Source organism: Sciurus carolinensis, chromosome 9 (genome assembly GCF_902686445.1).
Source record: "Sciurus carolinensis chromosome 9, mSciCar1.2, whole genome shotgun sequence".
NCBI classification, from domain to species: Eukaryota; Metazoa; Chordata; class Mammalia; order Rodentia; family Sciuridae; genus Sciurus; species Sciurus carolinensis.
In genome coordinates this window covers 111084036-111105011 of record NC_062221.1, presented here as the reverse complement: position 1 = coordinate 111105011, position 20976 = coordinate 111084036, and positions in this window count along the sequence as shown.

Genomic DNA, 20976 nt, shown 5'->3' with positions numbered 1-20976 from the left:
AATACTTTAACTTAAGGAATATAAGAAATAAGTGAACATCTAACGCACAGGAAAGGCAGGGGTGTAGGTGACACTGGGAAATACCTTGAGATAGGGCTTGAAGGACCCCAGGACTCTGTGTATTGATTGAGTTTCCATTTGCTTATTGGTACCATTTTATCAATATGTAATGTTAATGTTATCTAGCTTTCTTTTGCATGGTGGAATGCATGGTTTTTAATAGCTTCTGTGTTTTTCATGTTAAGATTTCAAATCTTAGAGATGTACTATCCTAGATTAATTTGATGTGATCCTGTTCCCAAGTCTGGATCTTTGAACCCAACAAGGAATCAGGTAATAGAATTTTTTAACCAGTTTTTGTCTGGTTCTCACAATTGGACCAATGTGCTTGGGAAAAGTACTCATGACCAATGTGAAAAGATAGAGGAAATTCTAGAAAGAGACAAAACAATAATACACTTCTAGACATTAATATAAAAGACAGTTCCCAGTTCTTACAAACTTTCACTGGGGACTCTCTTCCACATGGTTCTCAGTATTTGGGTCTCACCACTCATATTGCAGCGGGCAGCTCTATCAAGCACTCTCTCCTGTGTTTTTTGCTATCCTTTCTAACAAAAGGAGCAGTGTTAGTATTCACAACAACATGATAAAATGAAATCATCTGTTTATCAAGCACCAACGGCAGTGTTAGATATGAATTAACCCTTATTGTTGCTAGAGAGAAAATAACAAGGATAGTTATTTTCTCTTCTTTCATTGCTAAGATCACAATTGAGCATTTAGCAGTAGTTTCATTCCTCAGTTTTTTTTCTTTAATAGACAATGACCTTAAACAAATAACTACTAATAACATTAATATTTTCCTTCTCAATCTTGCCCTCTCCACCCCTTGTCTTCACTCTGTCTTTCAAATCATATTGGGTCATACAGAGGACACATGCTAGATGTTTGGATTTCAGAATTACAAGCTTCACAGTCAATGTGTATTTGCATAAAAGCAGACTTCTTTTTCAGACATTAGACACACACAGCAGCATTCAGTCTGCCAACTTTATTACTGTTCATTTCACCATCCTGAAAACAGTACCATCAATCTCACAGGAGAAGGTAGTAGCCCATAATCACTCACAGAAGAAAAAAGATACCATCTTATTCAATGGAATACATCAATGATGTGGTATTTGTTAAGCATTTTATGATTCAGGAACAAAACATGATAAAATCTGATTGAATATTTGAACCAAATCACCTCAAGACAAAAGTAGAAGGCAGAGAAAAAAATAAGATCTTTTATTTTGGCTGTGAGTGCTATGCCAGCAATACTGTCAAAATATCTGTGTGCCCCATGGCAGCAAAATGAAAATGCTTTGATAGGTAGAGACTATCCCCCATATTTTACAACAGACAGATACAACATAACCCTATATACAATATGTTCACATTTCAAGGCCTGTACTGTGACTGGCTGAACCTGCTAATGGCTTACTCCATATTCGAAGATTTACACTAAGCTTTTTCTTTCCAATTTTCCTTGGACTGCAGGAGTTACTGATGCTGATTGAACACTGTGGCTCAATAAACAACTTTGCTATCTCAAAAAATACACCCTCTTTGCCAGCAAGATGTTTGAAGTGATTCCAAGAGAAATAAAAAGACAAAAAAAAAAAAAAAAAAAAAAAGTCTGGTCAATGGAAAGAAGGGACCACATTGAAAGGTATGCAGTCCTATTTTCACTCTGGTCATAAATCATTATCCACTCTGGCATTGATTAATTGGTCTTTCTCAAATCCTCCAGAAGTCTTATGAAAATCCAGGATAAAAGACTATTACACTATTAGCAGTAGACAGAAAGGGATACATTTTCTAAATGTTGTCTGGAGATAACAGTGTGTAGACAAAAATGTGCCACATTGAAAGCAGCTTTTTGGTTATTTACATTTTAAGAGTGATTTAGTTTCTTTTGTCAAAATCTTCATTCACCCCCTTTCTTATCGCAGGTCTACAACCAAGCCAGAGAAGGTGAGGATGACATGCTCTACATAGTCCACCTGTCAGTCGCGACACCAGGGTATCCTGGCCCCATTGAAAGTTGCTATGTTATGATATCTAATTCTTCAGGGTTTATTGCTAATGATCCAGTTTTGCATTGGTAATTGAAGCCAGCATCTTAAATAGATTAGAAATGGGCTAAAACAGCTGTCTGAATGTCACATTTGGTCAGTCTTCTGGAGATGAAGCTCAGAATTTGAACAACAGTTTCACTTTGAGACTTAATAAGCTTTTAATTTGAGGGGTAATATCTACTGATTCCTGCTTTCTGTTCATCTACTTCCGTCTTGGCTTCTTTTATTCCTCAATGACTGCAGTTCTTTACTTTGCTTGTTGGTTTCTTTTGAAGAAGGTTTGTCATTACACTTTACAGTTTGGTAGTTACCATTCTAAGTGATATGTATTATTTATTAAAGAATGGCTATTGCTATAAATGCATCAAAGTATGTAATCATAGAAAAGGAAACAGACCAACAGATCACATTCAAAAGTTCAAACAGACCCTCATATATTTGAATACTATACATGACAGTTGCTTTTGTATATGAATGGTTTTATAGAGAGCATTTAGAAGACTGGCTACCTATACAGATAATAATCAATCTAGATTCCTATTTTATACCACATGAAAAGTTTATATTCAGGTAGATAAAAAACAAGTGAAAAGTAATGCTATAAACCTAATGAATATTTAGGAGCATATTCCTATCCTGTCTCCAGAGTGGAGTAAAGGTTTTCCAAGATCTCAAAAGGGAAAAAAAAAATGAGTAAACATTAAATTTAGTTAGATTAAATTAAATGCATGTTATAAATTAAGTTTAAATAATTGAATTGCAAAATTTTAGTGGGTTCTTAAAAGGAAAAAGATAACAAGCAAATCACAGAGACTACTAAAGGAATACTTAAACCTTTTATTTGTTAATTTTCAAAGAAAATGTCAGGTAAATCCACAAAACTTGGCTTTATAAAGAAACATAAAAATGATAGTGAAAATGTTACTACACGTCCATATTCTAATGAATAAAGTCTTATGTGACAAAGCAGTGTTCTAAATACTGTTAAGAATACTGCTTTAAACATTCTAACAAGGACGTGAAGGTGACACAGTTTCAATCATATTCATTTCACAACTGAAGGAAGTAGAAAGAAGTAGGTACTTACGCCATGTAAGACAATGAGGAAATGGACTCACTGTGATAAGAACCCAAGCAGTTTGGCTACAGATCTGCCCTGTTAAACATAGGGTATTGGTTTCCTCAAAATATTAACAAAAGGAACATTTAATATGTGATGTTCGTCCTTCTTGAAAAAAATTGACTTTTTCCTTACTTTGTTTCTTAAACAACTCATACATTTTAGTTACAACAGTGAAAAAAGGAAGCTTTCTATTTACTGACAGTTTCTAACTCATCAATGCAGTCTTGTGACAAAATCTTTGCATCTTTTTATATTTATGTTTCCATTCTTCCTCTTTTGATATTTTCTTCTAATTAATTGATAATTTAATAAAACAGTGAAATAATCATACTCATTTCAAATATGTAAATATTAGCATTAAGGGAAATGGATTAAGTACAAAAATTGAATAAGATGGAAATACACTTGGGGGGTTATGGATCAGATGAGATGATATTAATAGCATTAGTTCCTTGAAAGTATAGAATATGGAACACATGTAGGATCTTCACAATATCACTAGAATGAATACATAAATGCATGCTCATTCTAAGTCTCATTGGGGGAAAATTGGCAACTGAAATAAACTGTAATACTTAAAATTACAGAAAGCATCTATGTATTACTAGTGTGGGAGACCAGAGACACAGACAAGTGTAAGAAGTGTGCTAAAGGAGAAATCTTGTTTTGCATAGGTCTACAAACATGTGTTTCTATGTTCTGAATATTTCTTTATGCATAATCAACCACGGCAGAGTGTATTGCCCAAAACAAACAACATAAATTTTGATCCCAGATTTGCAAGTTGGTGAGGGCTTGGTGGCCATCAAATAGTCTATGTTCTACTTGGCTTCCCCTGAGGTGGCCAAAGACTGGGAGTTAAAGTATTATTTACTCTGAGGTTGGCTAGTGGATGTTGTCCACTTGGAACTTCCTTAGATGGGACCAGAGGCCAGGTGAACTTTCTTTGAAGTTATTGAGCTTTTATCCTTACAAAATAGGGTCTGGATTCTAAGAATGATTGATCCTAGAGACAGTTGGGTAAGCTCTATTATTTTGCATGTCTAGCTAACTCAGTGTCACTTCCTCCTCAATATATTCAGGAGAAACAAGTTGCTAAATATACACAAATTTCAAGGTAGAAGGAATCTTCATCTTTTCATGGGAGAAATAACAGTGATCTCTGTTGATACTTTTTAATAATTGAATATTGATATCATGTTCCCTTAAATTTTCTCTTTTGTTTGTTAAATTTGTTGTATTCAGTTTCTTTAAATTCTCAGGCTATGTTTTAGGATCCCCATACCAACCTTGGGATACTTTTTAAAGAATATTTTTTCTTATTTGCTTTGTTAAATGAGACTGCACTTAAAATTGTGAAGAAGGAGTTATTTCTCAAACTATGATTTTGAGATCCCTGGGGATCTCTCTGTTACCTTCAGAAGTCTGCAAGGTCAAAATTATTTTCATAGTCCTAATAAGGAATTAGTATTGTTATCTTTTGCCCTCATTCTTTAAGAGTACACAGTGAAGTTCTCCAAATCTACATAACAATAGATAGCACTGTTAAAAATTTTTTAAAGGTAAAATGATGACTCTCCTTTGGGTATAAATTATAATGAATTTATGATTTTACACTACTCATTATCTGAGAGAACCAGGCATTAAGGGGATTGGTTTAATACAATCAAAAAAGCTCAAATTTATATGGAGTAAAGGAATGTTGAAATGAATTGCAAATGAAGGCAAACCTGCTTTTTTCACAGAGTTCAAGAAAAGACATTTGAACTTCTATCAGACAAGACAGAATTTGCACATCTTTCAGCTCCTTACACTTTCGCAGACTGGTAAAATAGCTCTGAAAGAGTCAGAATCTGATAAGATAGAAGGGGATGTTACAGAAAACAAGCAGTGTTGCAGGAAAGCATATTATTCTTCTATGACAAAACAACTTCAATGCCCAAAAAGATGTGAGAATCCAAGCATCATCCATAAAGTCAAACATTACAGAAATTTGCAAAATCATAAAAGGCTGTGGCTCTTCTATTATTTTTGTTCTGAAAAATATAGTTATCATCATAAAATATGTTCACTTAAAATGAACTACTTAAAATTTTAAATTTTTCTTGGTTTTAATTCCTAATATAATAAATATTGATAAATATAATCTGCAGGAACAGAAGGTCTATTTTTCCTGAAATGTTAGCAGTATAAAACATTCTGAGAATCACTGCTTTAGGAACTTTGATTATGAAGGGGATTAGATTGTTTCACACTCAAATATACCACTTTGGCATAAATATTGAGGCGATTAAGCATCAATAGATGCAGAAAAGTTCTCTACTTTTATCTGCCTGAAAGCAGCACATAAATTTTCCTTTGCGAAGGTGTCCCTCTCCTGTCCTAACACCCATCACCAGAGATAATGAGAAAATTTACACCCAAAGATCTTACTAAAAGAAATGTAGTCTTCCATTGGTTACTTTTCCCATATAGTTCCTAGTCACTTCCTCCATGTTGGATCATCTCTTGAAGCCCAGACCACCTTTTCTTTTTTAAAATAGTACATAGGGGGGCGATCCAAGATGGCGGCCTAGAGGGTGACTGCACCCCCAGTCGCGCCAGAACCCAGGAGTTAAGAAGGGGAGGCACTGAGAGACTCGGACTGAAATAGAGCCACAGGTGAGTCTGCCCACTGGGTAAAGCTCGACCCGGGTGGCAGGCCCAGATAGAGGTGGCTTATCGGAACCGGGCAGGGCAGCTAGAGTCATCCACAGGCAGCCCTGCGCACTCCGGCGGTGGGCCCCGCCCACACAGCCAGCTTCTCCAGGTTCTCGGAACGGAACTGGCCCGCTAGTGAGAGCCTTTCTGACCAGAACAAGCTCCGAGTCCCGGAGCCACTGCAGTGCAACGTACTCCGGCACACAAGCAGCTTCAGGGACCAGGATAGGGCAGCCAGAGACCCCCCCAAGTAGCCTGGACCCCTGCGGTGGGAGGTGCCTTTCAAGGCTAGCTTCTCAGACGAGACCGCCCAGTGAGAGGTTTTCTACATAGAACCAGCCACAAGTCCCCGAACCAACGGAGAGCTTCGATCTGCAAGCAGCCTCTGGGATCAGGGCAGGGCAGCCAGAGAACTCTTCGGGCAGCTCTGCCCACTCCGGTCGCAGGCTCTCTTCACAGGGCGATCCAAGATGGCGGCCTAGAGGGTGACTACACCCCCAGTCGCTCCAGAACCCAGGAGTTAAGAAGGGGAGGCATTGAGAGACTCGGACTGAAATAGAGCCACAGATGAGTCTACCCTCTGGGTAAAGCTCGGCCCGGGTGGCAGGCCCAGATAGAGGTGGCTTATCGGAGCCAGGCAGGGCAGCTAGAGTCTTCCCAAGGTAGCCTTCCACACTCCGGCAGTGGGCTCCTCTCACACGGCCAACTGCACGGTGCAGGCCCACAGCGAGAGCATTTCCGCACAGAACCAGTTCCAAGCCGTGGAACTAGTAGGGGGCTAGGGGCAGTTTTCTTCGGATGCGCTGCTTTATCAGATTCCTCCAAGACATCAGGCTACTGAAGGCTGGGAGGTGATACACTGGAAATCTATCGGGACACTATAAGCCAATAGAGGAAATCTGCAATATCTCAGATTCCCACTGACATCTGTCCAATATGAGAAAACAAGGGAAGAAAATGTATCAAACAAACCTAGATACTACATCAATAAAACCCAATGACAGCCCAGCAGAAGAAATGTCAGAAAGGGAGTTTAGAATGTATGTAATTAAAACAATCAGGGAAGCTAATGAGGAGATGAAAGAGCAAATGCAGGCATTGAAGGAGGAGATGAAAGAGCAAATGCAGGCATTAAATGATCACACCAATCAACAGTTAAAAGACCAAATACGGGAAGCAAGAGATCATTTCAATAAAGAGTTAGAGATACTGAAAAAAAAACAAACTGAAATACTTGAAATGAAGGAAACAATAAATCAAGTTAAAAACTCCATAGAAAGCATAACCAATAGGATAGAACACCTGGAAGACAGAACCTCAGACATTGAAGACAAATTATTTAACCTTGAAAGCAAAGTTGGCCAAACAGAAAAGATGGTAAGAAATCATGAACAGAACCTACAAGAATTATGGGATATCATGAAAAGGCCAAATTTAAGAATTATTGGGATTGAGGAAGGCTTAGAGAAACAAACCAAAGGAATGAACAATCTATTCAATGAAATAATAACAGAAAATTTCCCAAATCTGAAGAATGAAATGGAAAACCAAGTATAAGAGGCTTATAGAACTCCAAACATACAAAATTACAACAGACCCACACCAAGGCACATTATTATGAAAATACCTAACATACAAAATAAAGATAGAATTTTAAAGGCCGCGAGAGAAAAGAATCAAATTACATTCAGAGGGAAACCAATAAGAATATCAGCAGATTTTTCAATCCAGACCCTAAAAGATAGAAGGGCCTGGAACAACATATACCAAGCCCTGAAAGAAAACGGATGCCAACCAAGAATCTTATACCCAGCAAAACTTACCTTCAAATTTGACGATGAAATAAGATCCTTCCATGATAAACAAAAGCTAAAGGAATTTACAAAAAGAAAGCCAGCATTACAGAACATTCTCAGCAAAATATTCCATGAGGAAGAGATGAAAAACAACGATGCAAATCAGCAACAGGAGGCGCTAGCCTAAAGGAATAGCCAAATAAAGGAGAAACCAAATCATGTCAAAAACAAATATGAGTCAATTGACTGGGAATACAAATCATATCACAATAATAACTCTGAATGTCAATGGCCTGAATTCATCAATCAAAAGACACAGACTGGCAGATTGGATTAAAAAGAAAAATCCAACAATATGCTGCCCGCAAGAGACTCATCTCATAGAAAGAGACACCCATAGACTAAAGGTGAAAGGATGGGGAAAAACATACCATGCACATGGACACAGCAAAAAAGCTGGAGTATCCATCCTCATTTCAGATAATGTGGACTTCAAACCAAAACTAGTCAGAAGGTATAAAGAAGGACATTACATGCTGCTTAAGGGAAGCATAAATCAGCAAGACTTAACAATCATAAATATCTATGCCCCGAACATTGGCTCATCCACGTATGTCAAACAAATCCTTCTCAATTCCAGAAATCAAATAGACCACAACACAATAATACTAGGTGATTTTAACACACCTCTCTCACCACTGGATAGATCATCCAAACAAAAACTGAATAAAGAAACTATAGATCTCAACAACACAATCAACAATTTAGACTTAATGGACATATATAGAATATACCATCCAACAAAGAACGAGTACACTTTCTTCTCAGCAGCACATGAATCCTTCTCTAAAATAGACCATATTTTATGCCACAAAGCTACTGTTAGCAAATACAAGAAGATAGAGATACTACCTTGTACTCTATCAGATCATAATGGATTGAAATTAGAAATAAATGACAGAATAAAAAACAGAAACTTCTCCAATACCTGGAGATTAAATAATACACTATTATATGATGAATGGATAACAGAAGTCATCAGGAGGGAAATAAAAAAATTCTTAGAAGTAAACAAGAACAAAGACACATCATATCAAAATCTCTGGGACACTATGAAAGCAGTACTTAGAGGAAGATTTATTTCATGGGGTGCATTCAAAAAAAGAAGTAGAAATCAACAAATAAACGACTTAACACTACAGCTCAAAGCGCTAGAAAAAGAAGAGCAGACCAATACCAAAAGTAGTAGAAGACAGGAAATAGTTAAAATCAGAGCCGAAATCAACGAAATTGAAACAAAAGAAACAATTGGAAAAATTAACAAAATAAATAGTTGGTTCTTTGAAAAAATAAATAAAATTGATAAACCCTTAGCCACACTAACAAAGAGAAAGAGGGAGAAAACTCAAATTACTAAACTTCGGAATGAACAAGGAAACATCACAACAGACACGAGTGAAATACAAAACATAATTAGAAGCTATTTCGAAAATCTATACTCCAACAAAACAGAAAACCTCGAAGACATCAACAAATTTCTAGAGACATATGAATTACCTAAACTGAACGAGGAGGACATACACAACTTAAATAAACCAATTTCAAGCAATGAAATAGAAGAGGTCATCAAAAGCCTACCAACAAAGAAAAGTCCAGGACCAGATGGGTTCTCAGCCGAGTTCTACAAAACCTTTAAAGAAGAGCTCATTCCAATATTCCTCAAACTATTCCATGAAATAGAAGAGGAGGGAACCCTCCCAAACTCATTCTATGAAGCCAATATCACCCTGATACCTAAACCAGACAGAGACACATCGAGAAAAGAAAATTTCAGACCAATATCCTTAATGAACATTGATGCAAAAATTCTCAACAAAATTTTAGCAAATCGCATACAAATATATATTAAAAAGATAGTGCACCACGATCAAGTGGGTTTTATCCCAGGGATGCAAGGTTGGTTCAACATTCGGAAATCAATAAATGTCATTCACCATATCAACAGACTTAAAGTTAAGAATCACATGATTATTTCAATAGATGCAGAAAAAGCCTTCGATAAAATACAGCATCCCTTCATGCTCAAAACACTAGAAAAAATTGGGGTAGTGGGAACATTCCTTAACATTATAAAGGCAATCTACGCTAAGCCCATGGCTAATATCATTCTAAATGGTGAAAAACTGAAAGCGTTCCCCCTAAAAACTGGAACAAGGCAGGGATGCCCTCTTTCACCGCTTCTATTCAACATCGTCCTTGAGACTCTAGCCAGAGCAATCAGACAAACCAAAGAAATTAAAGGGATACGAATAGGAAAAGAAGAACTCAAACTATCCCTGTTCGCTGATTACATGATTATATATTTAGAGGAACCTGCAAATTCCACCAGAAAACTTTTAGAACTCATAAGTGAATTCAGTAAAGTAGCAGGTTACAAGATCAATGCTCATAAATCCAATGCATTTTTATACATAAGTGATGAATCTTCAGAAAGAGAAATTAGGAAAACTACCCCATTCACAATAGCCTCAAAAAAAAATAAAATACTTGGGAATCAATCTCACAAAAGAGGTGAAAGACCTCTACAATGAGAACTACAGAACACTAAAGAAAGAAATTCAAGAAAACCTTAGAAAATGGAAAGATCTCCCATGTTCCTGGATAGGCAGAATTAATATCGTCAAAATGGCTATACTACCTAAAGTGCTATACAGATTCAATGCAATTCCAATTAAAATCCCAATGATGTACCTTGCAGAAATAGAGCAAGCAATTATGAAATTCATCTGGAAGAATAAAAAACCTAGAATAGCTAAAGCAATCCTCAGTCGCAAGAGCGAAGCAGGGGGTATTGCAATACCAGATCTTCAACTCTACTACAAAGCAATAGTAACAAAAACGGCATGGTATTGGTACCAAAATAGAAAGGTGGATCAATGGTACAGAATAGAGGACACAGACACAAACCCAAATAAATACAATTTTCTCATACTAGACAAAGGGGCCAAAAATATGCAATGGAGAAAAGATAGCCTCTTCAACAAATGGTGCTGGGAAAACTGGAAAACCATATGCAATAGAATGAAATTAAACTCCTATCTGTCACCCTACACAAAACTCAACTCAAAATGGATCAAGGACCTCGGAATCAGACCAGAGACCCTGCATCTTATAGAAGAAAAAGTAGGTCTAAATCTTCAACTTGTTGGCTTAGGATCAGACTTCCTTAACAGGACTCCAATAGCACAAGAAATAAAAGCAAGAATCAACAACTAGGATAGATTCAAACTAAAAAGCTTTCTCTCAGCAAAGGAAACTATCAGAAATGTGAACAGAGAGCCTACAGAGTGGGAGAATATCTTTGCCAACCATACCTCAGATAGAGCGCTAATTTCCAGAATCTATAAAGAACTCAAAGAACTCTACACGAAGAATACAAATAATCCAATCAACAAATGGGCTAAGGAAATGAACAGACACTTCACAGAAGAAGATGTACAAGTAATCAACAGATATATGAAGAAATGTTCAACATCCCTAGTAATAAGGGAAATGCAAATCAAAACTACCCTAAGATTTCATCTCACCCCAATTAGAATGGCGATTATCAAGAATACAAGCAACAATAGGTGTTGGCGAGGATGTGGTGAAAAAGGAACACTCATACATTGCTGGTGGGGTTGCAAATTAGTGCAGCCACTCTGGAAAGCAGTGTGGAGATTCCTCAGAAAGCTTGGAATGGAAACACCATTTGACCCAGTTATCCCACTCCTTGGCCTATACCCAAAGGACTTAAAATCAGCATACTACAGAGATACAGCCACATCAATGTTCATTGCTGCTCAATTCACCATAGCCAGATTGTGGAACCAACCTAGATGCCCTTCAGTTGATGAATGGATAAAGAAACTGTGGCATATTTATACAATGGAATATTACTCCGCAATGAAGAATGATAAAATTATGGCATTTGTAGGCAAATGGACGAAATTGGAGAATATCATGCTAAGTGAGATAAGCCAATCTCAAAAAACTAAAGGACGAATGATCTCGCTGATAAGCGGATGAGGACATATAATGGGGGGTGGGAGGGGTTAGCATTAGGTTTAGGGTTAGGTTTAGGGTTAGGGATAAGGTGAGCGGTAAGAATGAAGGAAAGAAGGACTGTATAGAGGGAAAAGAGAAGTGGGAGGGGTGGGGGGGAAGGGAAAAAAAATAAACATCATTGCCCTATGTAAACGTATGATTACACAAATGGTATGCCTTGACTCTATGTACAAATAGAGAAACAACATGTATCCCATTTGTATACAATTAAAAATAAATAAATAAATATATAAAAAAAATAAATAAAATAAAATAGTACATAAGCCGGCTGCCAAGTCTATCCACTTCCTTGCATCCCACATTTTTTCTCTCAACTCCAGTTCATGTCAAAGATGACTCAAAACTGTCTGATAAAAATCTTGTTTACCTAACTTTTCTTAGTTTCATTCATGGGTCCCACAGTGGCCTCTTTCCTAAGAGGAAAGAGGACAAGTTTTCATCCTGACAAGTACTGGTTTTATTTTGTCACAGTGAATTTCAGAAATCTGAAATTCAAAACCACTCCATGTCCAGTTCTCTGTGCTCATCTAAAACTTACCAATTTAGCAAATTAAAAACTTACCAATTCTATCGAAAATATAAATAGTCTGACTTGTGTTTAGGAAATTGGTATGATTTCTCAATGGGTACATATTTTCATTAAGTCCTTAGACATCTTTCACTCAACATTCCTTTTAATAACCTCCCTCGAGATTGACCTCGGGATTCATCTTTCTGTACTTGGAAGAACCCAAGCTTTGGCTCTTTGAAGAAAAATGTGATTGCATTTTTTGATCTCTAGTCTTTGGCACCTCTCTCACTTTCTGTTTCTTTTATCATGTTATTAATTAGTGGTTTAACTATCTCCCCTGATTTTAGATAATTTCTATGTTCCTTCTAAACTTAGTTCATTCCACTTTCAAAGATTATCTTTGAGTGTTTAGAGATTTAACGAATAATTTTCTGCTTTTGCTATGCATGACATTTCTGATTTCAGTTTTGTCTATGCTCTCCTTGGCCTACTGAGGTTGCCATCCTTATCTTTGATGATTTTAGATCTGGTCCATTACATTCTCTTTCATCCCCTGCCTTTCATTTTTTAAGGCCTATGGAATATGCTCAGACCCCTAGAATGGTAACCTTTTTTGTAAGTTTGATCCAATTACTACCTACCCCAGAATTCCTTGTTTTGCTTGTCTAAAAAAAAAAAAAAAAAATGCGTGTCCCTGAACAGCATTGGAATATCTGGTTTGAGTTGAATTTCTGTCATTCTTAATCAAAATATGTCTGATATTTTTATAATACTAGACTTGGAGGCGTTTTTAAGTATCCTACTCATTTAGTCCTCATAAAACCTTATCAACCTTATTTTATGGTTGAGGACACTAAAGAAGTAGCTCAAGGTCATACAGCTAGTAATTGTCAGAGACCAGAATCAAATCAAAGCCTTGTTTATTTTTTTCTCTCCCTCCTAATGTCTGGTAGACAGATTAAACACCTGAGGGGTATTGGGAACTCTCTTTGGCCCTGTCTCAGAGTCTGAAATCCTCTGCATTTTCTAGTTCTTTCAGTTAAGGCAGCTGTTTAAATGCAAATTCTATCTGGGAAGGGTGTCACATTAATAGCTACTACCAGCTATTAACTCCTAAACACAAATCAATGTTCTTGTTCTCCAGCCTAGATAGGGCTCCCAAAAGAATGTGACATTTTAAGAAATTTTGAACTGAGAAGGAGAGGTGTGGGAAAGGTTGGGAACATGAGGATACTGTCACAATGGGGGACTTGGACAAGTGACAGGCCACAAGTGCTGGGAGCTGGGCAGGCTATGACAAGCAAGGCTAGCACAGGAGAGGCAATCTGAAAACATTTTTATCACAGGCCAGGAAAAAAGCAAAGCTTTTTGGCTTTACATTTTTTTTTTTTTTTTTTTTTTTTTTTGCATACAATCATCTCAAATTGTGGCATCCATTTTGAACACGTTTCTGTCTTGATGATAAAACTCAGGGAAATTACTCCCCCTTAAGTGTGTAGTGTGTGTTAAATATGAAGAATTAATTTGAGACTGCCAAACCTAATTCACATAAGGTCCCAGCATGAGCTCGCATTCAATGATCATTAACATCTTTAACCTATTCTTCAATTTCTTTAATGAATAAATGTATCTTCTTTCCTCATAATATAGAACAATTGGATCTTCCTTCTTGAGCATTGTATATACACCATGCAAAATATGATGTTAAAGTAATCTCTCAAGTCATAAACCTTACCATGTTGCTTTTCAGTCAGAATCATAACTAATGGAATGATGTTGGAAAGGTATTGAAGAAACAGGTCTTGATTTATAATTTTTCCCATAAATTACTCATGAAAACAGATTTCACACACCAATAAAGTAATTCTGAGGCTGCATAAATTACTAAATTACTTGTTAAGTTAAAAAAACAAGTGACAGAGCTATTTGTGCCTTAGTGGCTAATGTCACTGCCTAATAAATTTGTTATAAAATGTTACAGGAGTTAAAAAAAAAAAAAAAAGATCATCACTTAGGATTGGATTAACAATAAAAAAAAGCAGGAGCTTTTCCTAAAGCTCTATGTGAACAATGGCACTTGAAAATGAAACACTGGCAATTTGCCCATCTCCTGTGGGAAAAGGAGGAAGGAGGCGGCTGAGTCTTTGTAAGCAATCACACTGGAGAAGGCAGGCTTCTTCCTGGGGCATTAACAACATCTCAACAGGACTCAGAGATTTTTGTCAAGAGCCACAATTTACACAATAATTACACTCATTGGAGCAAATACTGATCCCAAATTGCCTACTACTTCTTGTTCTCTCCCCAAATCGAATGTTTTGTCCATGTCCCCAAGTTGTTTTAAAGGATTAGTTTATTAGTGTATTTGTTTAACAAATAGTAGCTTTTATGTGCATGTATGAGAGTGTGTTTTATTTTTCCAAGCAATCAATTCATACCCCTGACACCATTTTCCTTTCTATCAATGCACAAAAAGATAAAAAACAAAAAAACAAAAAACAAAAAAAACCATGTGATTTTAGAAGCTTTTGACCTACCTAAGCATACCTCTTATATTCATGAGGGAAATAGATATTTTTCAAAGGGTGGCTAAGCATGCTAATCATAATTTATTAAGGAACTCGAAACGAAAGGCAAAGAGAGACAACTTGGATTTATGTGGAAATGGCAAAGATTTTATAGTGCATTTTACAAGACAAAGGTAGTTTTTCCAGACTATTAGTTGCTGGTTTTTCAAGGACAGATGTAAAGCTATCATTTTTCCAGATGAATAGGATGAGGGAGAGAGGTGCATCCCTGTAGTGGATGCTCAAGTACTTGCTGCTGCAGTTTGCAAAACATTCACATATGTCTGTTTGTCTTGACAACATGGGAATTCTGTGAACCTGTGATCAGACTCTGTCTTCATGGTACCATGAAAGAGAAGCCATTTTAGTCAATGCCACTCAAATTATTGATGTTCAGGCTTATTATGCATTATTAACTTCTCTATGGTGTTGGGACACCAAAGAGAGATCCTGTTAAGAAGCAGAGTGCAAAACAGGATCAGGGGGATATTGTAATCAGGTGGAGGAGGAACTAAAGTGCCTGGGAAAAGACCTCCAGATGGTGATGAAAAAAAGATGACCTCCAAGGGAGACACTACACGAACTCCTGGAGGGGAGCTTCCTTGTGGACACATGCTGGGAAGGGAACCAAAGAAGAAGAAAAGGCAGCCGATTTTTCCCTTCTAGGTAGAGATCAGGTCAAAAGCTTCCTTGGGGATGAAATGCAAACCCTTCAAGGGAAAGAAGTTCCTTGATTATCTGTGGATTTCCATCACTCATGCACACACCCCACTTCTGATCAGCTAGAATTAGGTATTGCAAGTACAGAGGAAAATATCCTTGCCGAATGAATTTCTGAGTGTTGGTGCCTCCCTATGATCTAGCTGTTTTTCACAGCTCAAGAAAGCAAACCCAATTCACATTTCAGGAATTCCCTTTTTGAGGTAAGCTCAATGTTTTGAATATGAGAGTTCTTTTCATTTCTGTTTCTGGGAAAAACACTAATGTTTCACCTACTAGTGACAATTTGGTCTCACTCTAAGTTTATCTTCTCACAGAGCTTTAAGATTGAAATAAATATTGCTTTAATATTTAAATGCTATACAAATGAGAATTATTTTTATCATCTTTCTGATATTGAAATAAACTAAAGTAAAAAATCCTCTATGAAATGATGAGGCAAAATATCGGACCCTATTAACACACTTTATATTTTTATTCTTGTTAACAAGAGTTCCACACCACTATAAAACCAGATCATCATTTTGAGAGGGAGATTCAAAAAAGAAGTTAATATTCAATCATTAAAATCACTCATCAATAACATTTCCCCAATCTAAAGAAAATTGCAAATAATGACTAAGGGGATCTGAGGACATGGCTCCAAATTTTATCTGATGCTGTATGTAATTTTTTTCATTATTAACTGAAATTCTAAAGTGACATCCTATCTAATTACAAATATACAATTATATGCAAATGTATAAATAAAAACAGAAATATTTTCAGAAATACATAATTTCAATAGGAGACAAGTTACAGGTATGAGCTTAAAATCCAGTATGAATGAGACAGACACTATTACCCACTGTACATGTATGATTACATGAATGGTATGAATCTATATTGTGCACAACCATATAAACAAAAATTTGTACCCCATTTGTGTATAATGAATCAAAATGCAGTCTGTAAAATTAAAAATAAATAATTTAAAAAAGAAAAAAAAAAAAACAGTATGTTCCATAGTAAACATGTGTCACTTTAAAATTCACAGCAATGCAAATAGACAATTCTTTGAGATGGTAAACCTAACCGTTTTTATAATTTGAGGTGGGCTTGAATTATCACATAACCTATTTGAAAAAGAAAAAAAAAACCCTGAATGAATCAAGAGATTAAAATAAAACCTTTTAACTGGGCACAGTGGTAAATATCTGCAATTACAGTAACTTGGGAGGTTGAAACCGGCAGAACATGAGTTCAAAGCCAGGCTCAGCAAAAGAGAGGTGCTAAGCAACTCAGTGAGACCCTGTCTCTAAATAAAATACAAAGTAGAGCTGGGGATGTGACTCAGTGGCTAAGTGTCCCTGAGTTCAATCCCTAGTACCCCCCCAAATAAATAGATAAATAAATAAATACTTTTGTAAAGTAGACTAGTCATCATTTTTTCTATAGTGTATACAAAGCAACTTCACAGCACAATTAGAGAGTGGTGTGTATATGAGAGAGAAGGAGAGAGAGCCCTCAAAGGAGGGGTATGTTTGGTAAGTGTTATTTTGTCCATTATCTTATGCAAAGCTTTGTGGGAAAATGAAACAGGTAAAAGGGGTGAGAGGTGTGAAAAACTATGGCAGTTTTGGAGTATTGATTGGGAGTATTGGCTGTGGCATTGTAGTAATTTCACAGAGAAAGGAGGCTGAGGCATTTATCACTCCATAAAGCAACCTTCTATTTCCATTCTCTGATACCATTTTTTTAATATTTACTTTTGTGGGAGACAAGAATATGCTACCCCATAATATGAAGATGTGTTGAGCTAAGGGCAGTTAAGGGGTGGCACATGCAGGGAAACTCCCTGAACTCCCTCCCTTACCTAAAAACAGGACACAGATTCAGAGAGATAAAAGGCCTCCTGCCCCCTCTTCCACCAGGGCACAGTTAACCATGAAAGACTACCCCAGACTCTTACTAGCCTGGGGATGATACCAAAAGAAATCTACATCAAGAAACCTTAAGAACCTGCCTTTATCAACATTTATTTGCCTTGCCACCGTTGGTTGCACTAAAGACTCAAATACTCTTCCCTTTGTCTTGTCTTTTTTCTAAAAATTTGCTGCTCTTTGTTGAGGATGCTCTAGAAGATGGAGTTGAAAGCCACCGTTTGAGAATTGCTTATTTCCTGAGCATCTCCCATGTAGACATGAGATATACATATTAATGAATTTGTGTTAGTTTTTCTCTTAGTAATTTGCCTTTTGTTACAGGGGTTTGTTTCAACTAAGAACTTAAGAGAGTTGAAGGAAAAAAAATTTTTTTTCTTTCCCTTCCCTTATGTTACAGATTCATGACTACAGTTATTTAGTTGCTAGCTTATTGAGAGTAAATATTTTCTGACTTATTTATAAATCTCTATTCTTAGCTAGGTACTTGGAAAGACCTGGTACTAAATAAATATGGGAAGAGGAGATGAGAGAAACAAAATGATCCCAAACCTGAGATTTGAATTTGACCTGCTGAAGAAATCTGACTCCCTCTACCAGGACCTAGGAAGTTTCTTTTTCATCTGCTCTCAGGAAGAAGACAGTTGCAAAGAGACATAGCATCAGAAGATGCATCCTGTGACTGGGTATAGGACTGGTCATTGTCATGCATAACATCAGCTTTCAGCTTTCAAGGAATACTGCATCTGAAAATAAGGCGAGGAGATGCTGAGCTAAATGGTCCCCAGGTCTCTAAGCTCCTGCCATCTCTAACATTCTAAGACTAGAATTGTGTATTGGTTGAATGGAGACAGTATTATTGATGCTTAATGATTTCATTAACAGAAGTCTCATTAGAATAAGGTGCTAAAAATGAAATGCACTATTCCTTAATAACCAGTAAAAGAATCTGAAATGGGTTTAATTTAATTTAGCTTTAAGGAATTGTAGGACTATATAGCCAACTGTGAATAATCTGCTTTAGATCACGGCAGAAAGTGCTGTGTATTCAAGTAGAGGAGAGAATATTTCAGTCTCTTCAGTGGGTATAGATTAGTGTGGTCATTAGCACAGCTTTATAAATGCACCAGCTTACAATTACAGAAGGCTAGAAGGTCACATGCTGAAATTTCTCAGAGTACAACCCATCAAAGCCATTTCAAAAACAGTTTTAGAGTCTCTCCTTGAACCTATGTGCTTTCTGCATTAGACTATTTACATTTTTGACACACATTGTGTCAGTCAAGTGAGAGAAGATAGACATCAAGTGCTTGAGGGCCCTAATATACCATTTAGGAGGGAGCCACCAGCTGTGGCAATGAAAATGTAAGGGAAGAATACAATCTTTTTAAAAGAACTCTTTGAAACATAAAAGAAAAATTACAGTGTGCCTTGCTGCTTGATTGTCTCCTGTACAAAGGCAACTGACACTGACTTGAATCTGTGGCCTTGTAGCCCACGTGGCTTCCAGATGATCTAAATTACTCAGGCTTGAAATGAGAAAACTTAGGCTTCGTCTTGTATGTAGACGGAAGCATGCACTTGGTTGTTTTCAATCAAACTTCTGTATGTGTCCCTCAGTTCTGTCTTCTCCCTACTATCTTTAAACAAAAGCAAAACACAAACTGACATGAAAAACACTATCTTGATTCTTGTGGAACATTGTCAGTTGGAAACTATAATCATAACATTCATAAAAAAATTTTAGCAACATATTCTTGATGATCATAATAATGTGAATATAAAGTCAACACTGTCATTTCTAAGCTTCTAAATGGGATTTGCAGTCCTTTTTCCAAGTGTCACTAATTCTGAATTTGGGGTTGGATATAAGCAGGTGCAGTTAGCTGAACATTTTTGAGATCTCACTCTTCCATCTGAGTATAGCTTTTAGCTGAGCATGGTGTGTCTACCCCATCCAGTTAAGACTAGTTGCCTGATTTCCCCTAAAAAAAAAATGCAACAGTTGAATTAGAGATGTTTTGCTTATTTTGTTTCAAATGGGTGAGCAAGTAACCAATCTTCATTGATGGGCCCAAGGAATCACAGTGAAGGAAGGAGTCTCGAACTTTAGCGTGCCTCAGAAATCCTGGGTGGTTGAAAATAAAGATGCTGAGACCTCTTCTCTACAGAATCAGATTCTGCAGAGGTGGGCCTTAAGCTTTCATGTGAAGCTCATCCAAGTGAGGAAGGTGGACCAGGTTCTGTGTTTTGAAAACACTGGTTCACTATCCAGATAGAATCCATTTGTATGGAACAGTGAAAAATACACTGAATCCAGATGTAATAAGTTTTGTATATTTTAAGCATGTCTAAGCCTTAGTTTAGAGAAACAAGGAATAGTAAAATGGTGTATTTAAGGATTTATCTAGCAATATAACGTAACTGATTTTTTTTTGGGGGGGGAGGGTACTGGAGATTGAACCCAGGGCCTTGTGCTTGCAAGGCGAGCACTCTACCAACTGAGCTATATCCCCAGCCCCAATGTCACTGATTTTTAATATTGTGCTTTAAAGAATTTTTAGTCTTTTTTTACTCTTTTTAAGAGAAAAAATATAAACTAAGGTAGCAATGAGAAAACTTTCACTGACACTAAAATGGTCATGCTGTAATGCTCTTTGAAACATTGAAATTCTATAGTAGAGGTACACAAAATGAGCTCCAACTAGATGTGATGATGGTGGATATTAGCAACATGGTACAAAGACCAGAATAGGTTTTGACACTAGAGAAATGAACAAGTAAACAAAAGAAAACAAACTTTCTTAGACCCCCTCAAAGTCTGGTAAGACCAAAGAAATAACTCAAAGCTGTAAGTTTGGTAATCATGTACAATGCATGCTGGGTCTAGGCCTGGCTCCAGGACTCAGATCCTGATTCCTCTCCTATCTACAGTTAATCTTGAAGTTATATGTCAAAAAAGAAAGAAATTTACAAAAAAGTAATCTTCTTTTTCAAATTTTACTCCAAGGTAATATTAGCTCTGAGTTAATAGCTTATTTTATTTCCTTGCTGTGAAGAAAAATATTGCTATGTATGTAACTATTAAAATTGTCAGGGAGAAGGTCATGCATATGAAATTTTCCTATTTGTAGACACCTCAATCCCACCACCACTTCAATAAAAAAAATTCTGCAAAAAGCATTCATTATTTGGGTACTCTCTCTCCAATGTCTGTCTATTTAAGAACATTTAATCATATGCACAGGATTTTATGTGCTATCTTTGCAAAGGTGACTGTATAAATAGCAAAGAAATGTTTCAGGGTAGGGGTAAGACATCAGAATAACTTATGATTTCTCAAAAGCATATCAATTTTGTTGACTAGCCATTGTTTCAATAATATTTTCTGGTCTTTATTTCTA